General features: G+C 43.4%; 1 pseudogene; it reads left to right on the top strand.

Moving 5' to 3' along the window:
* Nucleotides 1-337: 337 nt before the first annotated feature.
* LOC715197 (nascent polypeptide-associated complex subunit alpha pseudogene) lies at nt 338-916 on the top strand (annotated as a pseudogene).
* Nucleotides 917-8,331: the final 7,415 nt, after the last annotated feature.

Below are 8,331 nucleotides of genomic sequence, written 5' to 3'. Positions count from 1 at the left end.
CTTGGCCCCCTGAGTAGCAGGGATTACAGGTGTGTGCCACCACACCTGGCTAATTTTTATATTTTTAGTAGAGACGGGGTTTTGCCACATTGGCCAGACTGGTCTCGAACTCCTGGCCTCAAACGAACCACCCACCTCGGCCTCCCAAAGTGCTGGGATTACAGGCATGAGCTACCTTGCCTGGCCTACCCCTTTTGTCTTTTTTCCCATTTTCTTTTCTGGGATATGGATGCTATGACTAGGGCTCCAGCCTCCTTCTTGGGTCATGAGGTTAAGGATGGCAGATACAAAAGACAGAGGACTGCATACCTTCAGACTTTCTTAGGTGTGATAGTAACCATTGATTTTCTTTAGCTGCTTGTTGTACCTCTGTGATTTGCATCCAACTGCTCTTCCTAACTGGTGTAGCCATAATAAAGGGTGCATTGTGGCGGCAGCAGCTGAAATTGATGAAGAACCAGTCAGTAAAGCAAAACAGAGTTGGAGTGAAAAGAAGACACAGAAGGCTATGTCCAAACCTGTCTTCAACAGGTTACGGGGGTTACTAGAGTCACTATCCGGAAATCTAAGAATATCCTCTTTGTCATCACAAAACCAGATGTCTATAAGAGCCCTGCTTCAGATACCTATATAGTTTTGGGGGAAGCCAAGATCGAAGATTTATCTCAGCCAGCACAAGCAGCAGCTGCTGAGAAATTCAAAGTTCAAGCTGAAGTTGTCTCAAACATTCAAGAAAACACACAGACTCCAACAGTACAAAAGGAGAGTGAAGAATACAAAGTTGATGAAACAGGTGTAGAAGTGAAGGACATAAATTGGTCAAGTCTCAAGGGAATGTGTGGAGAGCAAAGGCAGTCAGAGCCCTAAAGAACACAGTAATAATATTGTAAATGCTATTATGGAATTAACAACGTAACCATCTGAGAGCAACTTTTTTTGGTGTCTCAAATGAGTGACTGCAGCTTGGTTTGAAATTTGTACTGCTCCTATCATAAATAAAGTTAAGGCTTCTTATTGGATGAAAAAAAGAAAAGAGTGCATTGTTATTTTTGGCATTTGGTTCAGTCCGTTTACCATGTGTCATTTTGCATTTGCCTCTTGTGTATAATAAACCATTCTACTTTTTTTTTTTAGGGATGGAGTCTTGCTCTGTCGCCTAGGCTGGAGTGCAGTGGTGTGATCTTGGCTCACTGTAACCTCCACCTCCCAGGTTCAAGCAATTCTCTTGCCTCAGCCTCCCGAGTAGCTGGGATTACAGGCATGTACCACCACGCCTCGTTAATTTTTTTGTAGTTTTAGTGGAGACCGGGTTTCACCATGTTAGCCTGGCTGGTCTCGAACTCCTGACCTCAAGTGATCTGCCCACCTCGGCCTCCCAAAGTGCTGCAATTACAGGCATGAGCCACTGCACCTGGCCCTGATTTTTGTATTTTTAATAGAGACGGGATTTCTCCATGTTGGCCAGGCTGGTCTCAAACCTCTGACCTCAGATGAGGCCCCCGCCTTGGCCTCCCAAAGTGCTAGGATTGCAGGCATGAACCACCATGCCCGGCCTTTATTTTCACTTACTATATTTTTCTAAGGACCCTGAGAAAAGTGGATAGTGTTCCCTACATTCTTTGAAATGGTAGCCCTTAACATGAGCTTCTACATGGTGTTATTACCTGACTACTCTGCAAATTGCATTTAGGTATTTTGAGTAATTGCTTTAGATAATTAATAATAATAATACTTATTAAGCAGAATAGTTCCTATCTCTGCACAGAGATTTGTTCTGAAAACTCAAGACCCATGAAACGGTACTCTGAAACCCCAGAATCATATTTCAAAACAGTTTTGACAACTGTCTTATATGTTGTAAAGATTAGCTAAGGAGAGTCATGGGCACAGGAAAAGCTAATTTGCAAAGCACCATCAATAATTCAGGAATGATGTAAAACCTAACTCCTTCAGCCTTGTTAGCAAGTCGACTGCTTTGGGTGTCCACTGTGAGGTATTCTGGGAAACGAAAGGGGTCCTAGAATTAGCCTCCTTGCAAATGAGCTCAAGCTAACTGGCCTAGAACCAAAGAGAAGTGACCTGGGCTAGGAACTGTATAAATACCTGCCCTCCCTTTCTGCAGTGGAATCTTTCGAAGGTTAAACAACAGTAAATAATCAACTAAGATTTCTCAGAGTTGCTGCATTTACCTTCCTCTACTTTTTTTTTTTTTTTTTTCTGTCTTTGCCCATGAAGATGAAGCAACTTTGGAATGAGAGCAATATTTCCTTTTAGGACTCCCTGCTTCAGACATGCAGAGAACAAGCTCAGGCCTGGCCTGACTGGCAGAGACTGCCTGCGGGAGAGAGCTGGGCTTGAGGTATGGGTGAGGGATGGTGAGTTAGAATTTAACAGAAGGGGAGGAGAAGAAAACTCATATGATTTTGTAAGTTTCCACACAGGCCTTTCAGCAACATCTATCAGCAAAAGAGAGGCAACAGAATCTTGCACCTTGAAAGTCATTGGGGGCAAAGAGGGTCTGGGAGTCAGCTCCTGGAATATCAGCTATACTACAAAAAAGAAATAAGTAATGCAAAGGAACAAGCAATACACATATGTAGAGAGACTGACCTAGAAGATCTGGCCTTGGTATCTGGGAATTGGTAATGATGTCATGATGGTTAGCTCAGAGGAGATGATGGATGAGCCCACTTGTATGCATCTTTATTACAAACGCAAATAAAACTTGGAATGATGTGAGTTGGCAGAAAAAAACAGTCAATCTGTTCATTAGTGTTCTCTTCACAATGTGAAGGGGGAAAAGAACTATTTTTTTGTGTCCAGGGAATATTGAGTTATGTATAATATTCATTCAGCAAACATTCATTGAGTAATGACTGTTTGCCGGCAGTACGCGAGGTGCTGAGAGTGCAAGAATTGTACAAAGCCCCTCCATTGCCCACTCTCGATAAGAGGACAGCCAGAGGCAGTCACCTTTTGTTTACTATGTTTCTCTTAAGGTAAAGACAATCGCTGCTCAAAACAAAAGTACATATCACGTGTTGACAGGCAAGTTTGCAATAATTCTTTTTCTTTGTAAGGGGTTTATTACAAGCCCAGGAGTAAAACTTAGAAGATCTTTTTTTTTTTTTTTTTTGAGACGGAGTTTCGCTCTCCCCCAGGCTGGAGTGCAGTGGCCAGATCTCAGCTCACTGCAAGCTCCGCCTCCCAGGTTTATGCCATTCTCCTGCCTCAGCCTCCTGAGTAGCTGGGACTACAGGTAGAAGATCTTTTTATGTTAGAAATCTTTTCTCTGCCACTATATACTAAACACTTTAGTCAAGTCCTTTAATTTCTCTGGGACTAAGTTTAAACATTTATAAAATCAGGTAATAGAAAGTAGAACTAGACTGATTTAATGAATCCTGGTTTAGGACAAGCAATAAGAGGAGGTTGAGGGCAGAGAGCCACTAACTAGACACTTAGAAACAGTAGGACTTCAGACTCCTTAGCCCTCAAAGTGTCTTAAAGTCTTAGTTTCTTCGTATGAGAAATGGGGATAATGCAATACTTTTTGGGAGGGTGAATTAGATTAAGATAATGAACTTGGTTCAATGCAGGTCACAATAAGAATCGCAGTGTGAATGTCGCTGTTTTTATCCTACCCTGAAACTATTTGAATCTTTTCAAATCAATTCCTTGTTTGTATGAACAGATACTGCATGTACACATGCCTCTCTTACATCACTGACCTCTCAGGAAGCAGTTAACTGGAAAATTGCAACATATTGGGGGCATAAACATGGAATGGATTCACTTTTTGGTCCCTAAAATCAGCACTTTTTGTGTGTGTGTGTGTGAGATGGAGTCTGGCTCTGTCTCTCAGGCTGGAGTGCCCTGGTGTGATCTCGGCTCACTGCAATCTCCACCTTCCGGGTTCAAGTAATTCTCCTGCCTCAGCCACCTGAGTAGCAGGGACTATAGGCGCCCACTACCACACGTGGCTAAATTTTGTATTTTTAGTAGAGATGGAGTTTCGCCATGTTGGTCAGGCTGATCTCAAACTCCTGACCTCAAGTGATCCACCCTCCTCGGCCTCCCAAAGTGCTGGGATTACAGACGTAAGCCGCCGTGCCTGGCCCCTAATCAGCACTTTCCATGGTGCTGTGTCTAATCCCTTTTTCTGTCCAACAACATCCAGGGCAGATTGTAGAAATCTGCCGTTTTAAAAAAGTAGGTCTGCATAATTTAAGTCTCATTCTGGTTCACAGCTTCTCTCTTCCACTCCACCCTTTCCTAGGCTCCTTCAGTGTGTCAAGTGGGGAGGAGGCGAAGAGGACGGGATCAGTGTCTCTCAGCTGCCCGCACACATCTGCAGTCTTTTCACGATGTCAGTGCTGGGCCACAGCCTTACTCTGTTGGCATGTGGGTGCTCCCATGTAGCAAGCACCCAAAGGCTGGCAGCATGCTGTGGGTCTTTGGAGGGCCCCATGGGGTTTCTTGGCTCTACACTTCAGTAACCGGGACGACTTGGCTCTCTAGATGGGCTTCCTTTACCCCCTCAGCTCCTGCCACTGCTGCTACCTTCACAACCTGTTTTAATATCACTCTGTCTCTCTAGTGTCTACTGACTTGTCTCTAGGCTTATGTGTAGTTTTCTTGGCATTTGGAGATGTGTTACAAGAAGGCATACATCTCAAAAGTGATATGTGCTTTTATTTCGAGCAGTAATTTTCATTATCTTAGAATCATAGTACAAGTTTGCCCTTAGATACTCATAACGTAAGCAAATCATTCCCATGACATTTCCTTCCTTGTCCATTTCTGGGCCACCCTCGCACTGGTCATCATTCATATACTTTTCTGGGTTCCCTCACTTGGCATGAAACCTTGTCCACTGTAGGCCCCTGCTGGAGTGCATTTTCTGTCTTCTCAGCTGCATCGTGAATGCCTCCAAACAAGGACAGGGCCACCTACCGCTCTACTTCCACACAGGATAGCACCCATTGCACCCCATCACGGTCTGTGGGTCACAGGATCCATTCCACAAATCCAGCAAAGACTGTGAGTGCCTCCCTGCCTGTGCAAGGCACTGGTAGTGGCACTCAAGAAATTACCACTCCCCTAGATGAGGTGGGCAGAGAGAACTGAGGGGAGCTGGTGACACCTTCCGCTCTTGCACTCAGGGATCCCTTCTTCCACGATTCCTCTTTCCCCAGTCTGATGTTAGGAGGGAAAGAGGATAAGAACAGAAGCTAGTACAGTGAAAGTCAAGACCTGAGAGGATAGCATCCTAGCATTTATTTGACAAGGGTTTCCTACTCTGAGGTGTTCCAGCAACGCCCCCGACTCTGGCTGTGTGGTGACTCCTGTGGCATGCACTTTTTTGTTTTACTTCACTGTGAAATTTCTTACCCCACTGTTGGTGGATTACTCGGTTGGTTATCTGCCGCTAATAAGACCAAGGTTTTCCTTCCCATTTCCGCAGAGATCAAGCCAAAGTCCTCCCTTTGTGTCAATGTTCCGCCTCCTGAGTTGGTTCTGATGACTGGCCGGCCCCACCTCCTCTGCCTCACTCCTGGCCATGATTAGTTTTTCTAATATAACTATACAGTCTTTTATTTTCTCTGCTGACATATTTTTAAAAGTATGCAAGAGATTAAAAATGTGATGTTCCCTTTTTATTAGATTCTTAAAGAATCTGTCATTCATACTATGAAACTTTGAGTTTCACAAGTTTCAGGGCATAGTGGCTCACACCTGTAATCCTAGCACTTTGGGAAGCTGAGATGGAAGGATAGCTTAAGCTGGAGTTTAAAACCAGTACAGTCAACATAGTGTGAGTCCTGTCTCTACAAAAGATAAAAAGTAGCTGGGCATGAGGGTACACACCTGTATTTCCAGCTAGTTGGGAGGCTGCGGAGGAGCTCATTGCTTGAGCTTAGGTGTTTGAGGCTGCAGTGAGCTATAATTGCACCACTGCACTCCAGCCTGGTCGATACGGTGAGACTCTGTATCTACAAAAAAAATTTTTTTTAATTAGCTGGGTGTAGTGTGAGTACATGTAGCCCCATCTGTGCAGGAGGCTGAGATGGGAGGATCACTTGAGTCCAGGACTTTGAGGTTGCAGTGAGCTATCATTGCACCAATGAACTCCAACCAAGGTGACAGAGTCTGTCTCAACTAAAAACAAAAGACAAGAAAAACAAGGATGGGTTAGTATACGTAAACACTTTGTTTTGAATATATATATTTAATAAGGGTATTTCCATTTAAAACTTGTTAAAGAGTTCCTGCTCTAATAGAAATAAGAACCCATTTGTTCATCCCATTGTGGATCTATGTTAAATGCGTTTTAGAACAATAAAGCATCCTTTCATTTTAGGGATTATTTACCACATCCATAAAATTCTTAACTTAAAAAAAAATTACAAGCCTGGTGCAGTGGCTCATGCCTGTGATACCAACATTTTGGGAGACTGACACAGGAGAGTTGCTTAAGCCCAGGAGTTTGAGACCAGCCCGGGCAAGACCCTCTCTCTACAAAAAATAACCACGTGGTGCATTCCTGTAGTCCCAGCAACTCAGGAGGCTGAAGCAGGAGGTTACTTGAGCCCAGAAGTGTGACGCTGCAGTGAGCTATGATGGTGCCGCTGTGCTCCTGCCGGGTAACAGAGCAAGACCTCATCTCTTGAAAAAAATAAATAGGCAGTTACAGCATAACTTACATAAAGCACACAAATTTTAAGTGTTTAGCTTAATGAATGTTTACATGTGCTTCCATATTTATGCTAGTAAGTATGTATATTTGAAATATGTTTTCTTTGAACATACAACTCTCCATTTATTATATCTGTTTTCATTTCTACCTTATAACTCTTTTTAAAAAAGTTCTTATTTCTTATCAGAACAATGGGTGAGAATAAGGAGAAGAGAATGAATACTGACTGAGTGCTACTCTGTGTCAGGTACCTATTATGCTTCTCAGAGAGACTATCTGATTCAGTATTTAGACAAACATCATAGGGGCCACTCATGTTATCTTTGTAATAAAGATAAGGAAATTGGGTTTTAAGATGGCTAAATAATTTGTTTTCAGTCATACTGTTAGAATTAGACATGAGGTCCGTTTGGTACCAAAATTTTATGATTTCTGTTAGACAATTACAAAGAAGCCATGATATACTGTCTTGTCTTGGGTGGCCCTGAAAGCAGAGCCTGAGATATTTTATTTGAAAAGTGATCCCAGAGGCTGGGCGTGGTGGCTCATGCCTGTAATCCCAGCACTTTGGGAGGCCAAGGCAGGCGGATCACTGGAAGTCAGCCTGATCAACATGGTGAAACCTTCTGTCTACTAAAAACACAAAACATTTGCAGGGCATGGTGGTGCGTGCCTGTAATCCCATCTACTCAGGAGGCTGAGGTAGGAGAACTGCTTGAATCCAAGAGGTGAAGGTTGCAGTGAGCTGAGATCGCGCCACTGCACTCCAGATTAGGCAACAGAGCAAGACACTGTCTCAAAAAAAAAAAAAAAAATGAGAAAAATTATTCCAGAGAAGAGGAGTAGGGAGCAAGGGATGTGAGACAGGGAAGGAGGAAAAGCCCAAAAGAGGATGAGTTACAGGTTTGGCCGTGGCTACAGACAACTTCTCTTCTATCTCACTGGAACCTTCTGAGCAGCCTTATGAATTGTGTCTCAAAAATGCATACTTGGAAGACAAAAGAAGGAACTACCTAGCCATTAATTCCTGTCATCTATTGGCCAAAGATGGTCTCAACAGCCTTAGCCACCCTCTTACTTCTGGGTTATAACGTTTGGGTGCCAAGCAGGTTCCCCTAGGTATACTGCACCTTGTCATGAGAGAAGACCTGGTACAGGAAGCAAGAGGTATGTGGTGGAGACCCAGATAAGACCCTATGAGATCACACTCATGTGAAGCTGGACAAAGACTACATGGAGCTCAATATTACAGCAGTGGCTGCACTTGGAGGTGGGGCTGAGAAGATGTGAAGTGGTGCGTGAGAGGTATCCAGTACACATACCAAAGAATGCTTTAGTAATATAGACCCAGATTGGGAAACAGTTTTCTAGTAACACACCTCTTCTTGTTGCAGAGATTTCAATCTGAACCTATTCTTCTGCTGGTGTTTATGTTCAGACATCAGGCATGTTTGGCAAATTAATGGGGCAGACTTGAGAAAATCTATTTGTATGTATCCATATGCATGAGTTCTTTGCTCTTTTCCTGAAGGAAGGGAAAATTGAGTTTTATGTACAAAAGCCTAGAAAGAGCTATGGGAGAAATGAAAGGGCCAGATGGCAGCTATCCCATGACAAAGTCTGAACTCTAT

This window comes from Macaca mulatta, chromosome 11, assembly GCF_049350105.2.
Source record: "Macaca mulatta isolate MMU2019108-1 chromosome 11, T2T-MMU8v2.0, whole genome shotgun sequence".
In the NCBI taxonomy this organism is placed as follows: domain Eukaryota; kingdom Metazoa; phylum Chordata; class Mammalia; order Primates; family Cercopithecidae; genus Macaca; species Macaca mulatta.
Note: the sequence above shows the minus strand (reverse complement) of the source record. Positions and strands in the feature narration are given on the sequence as shown.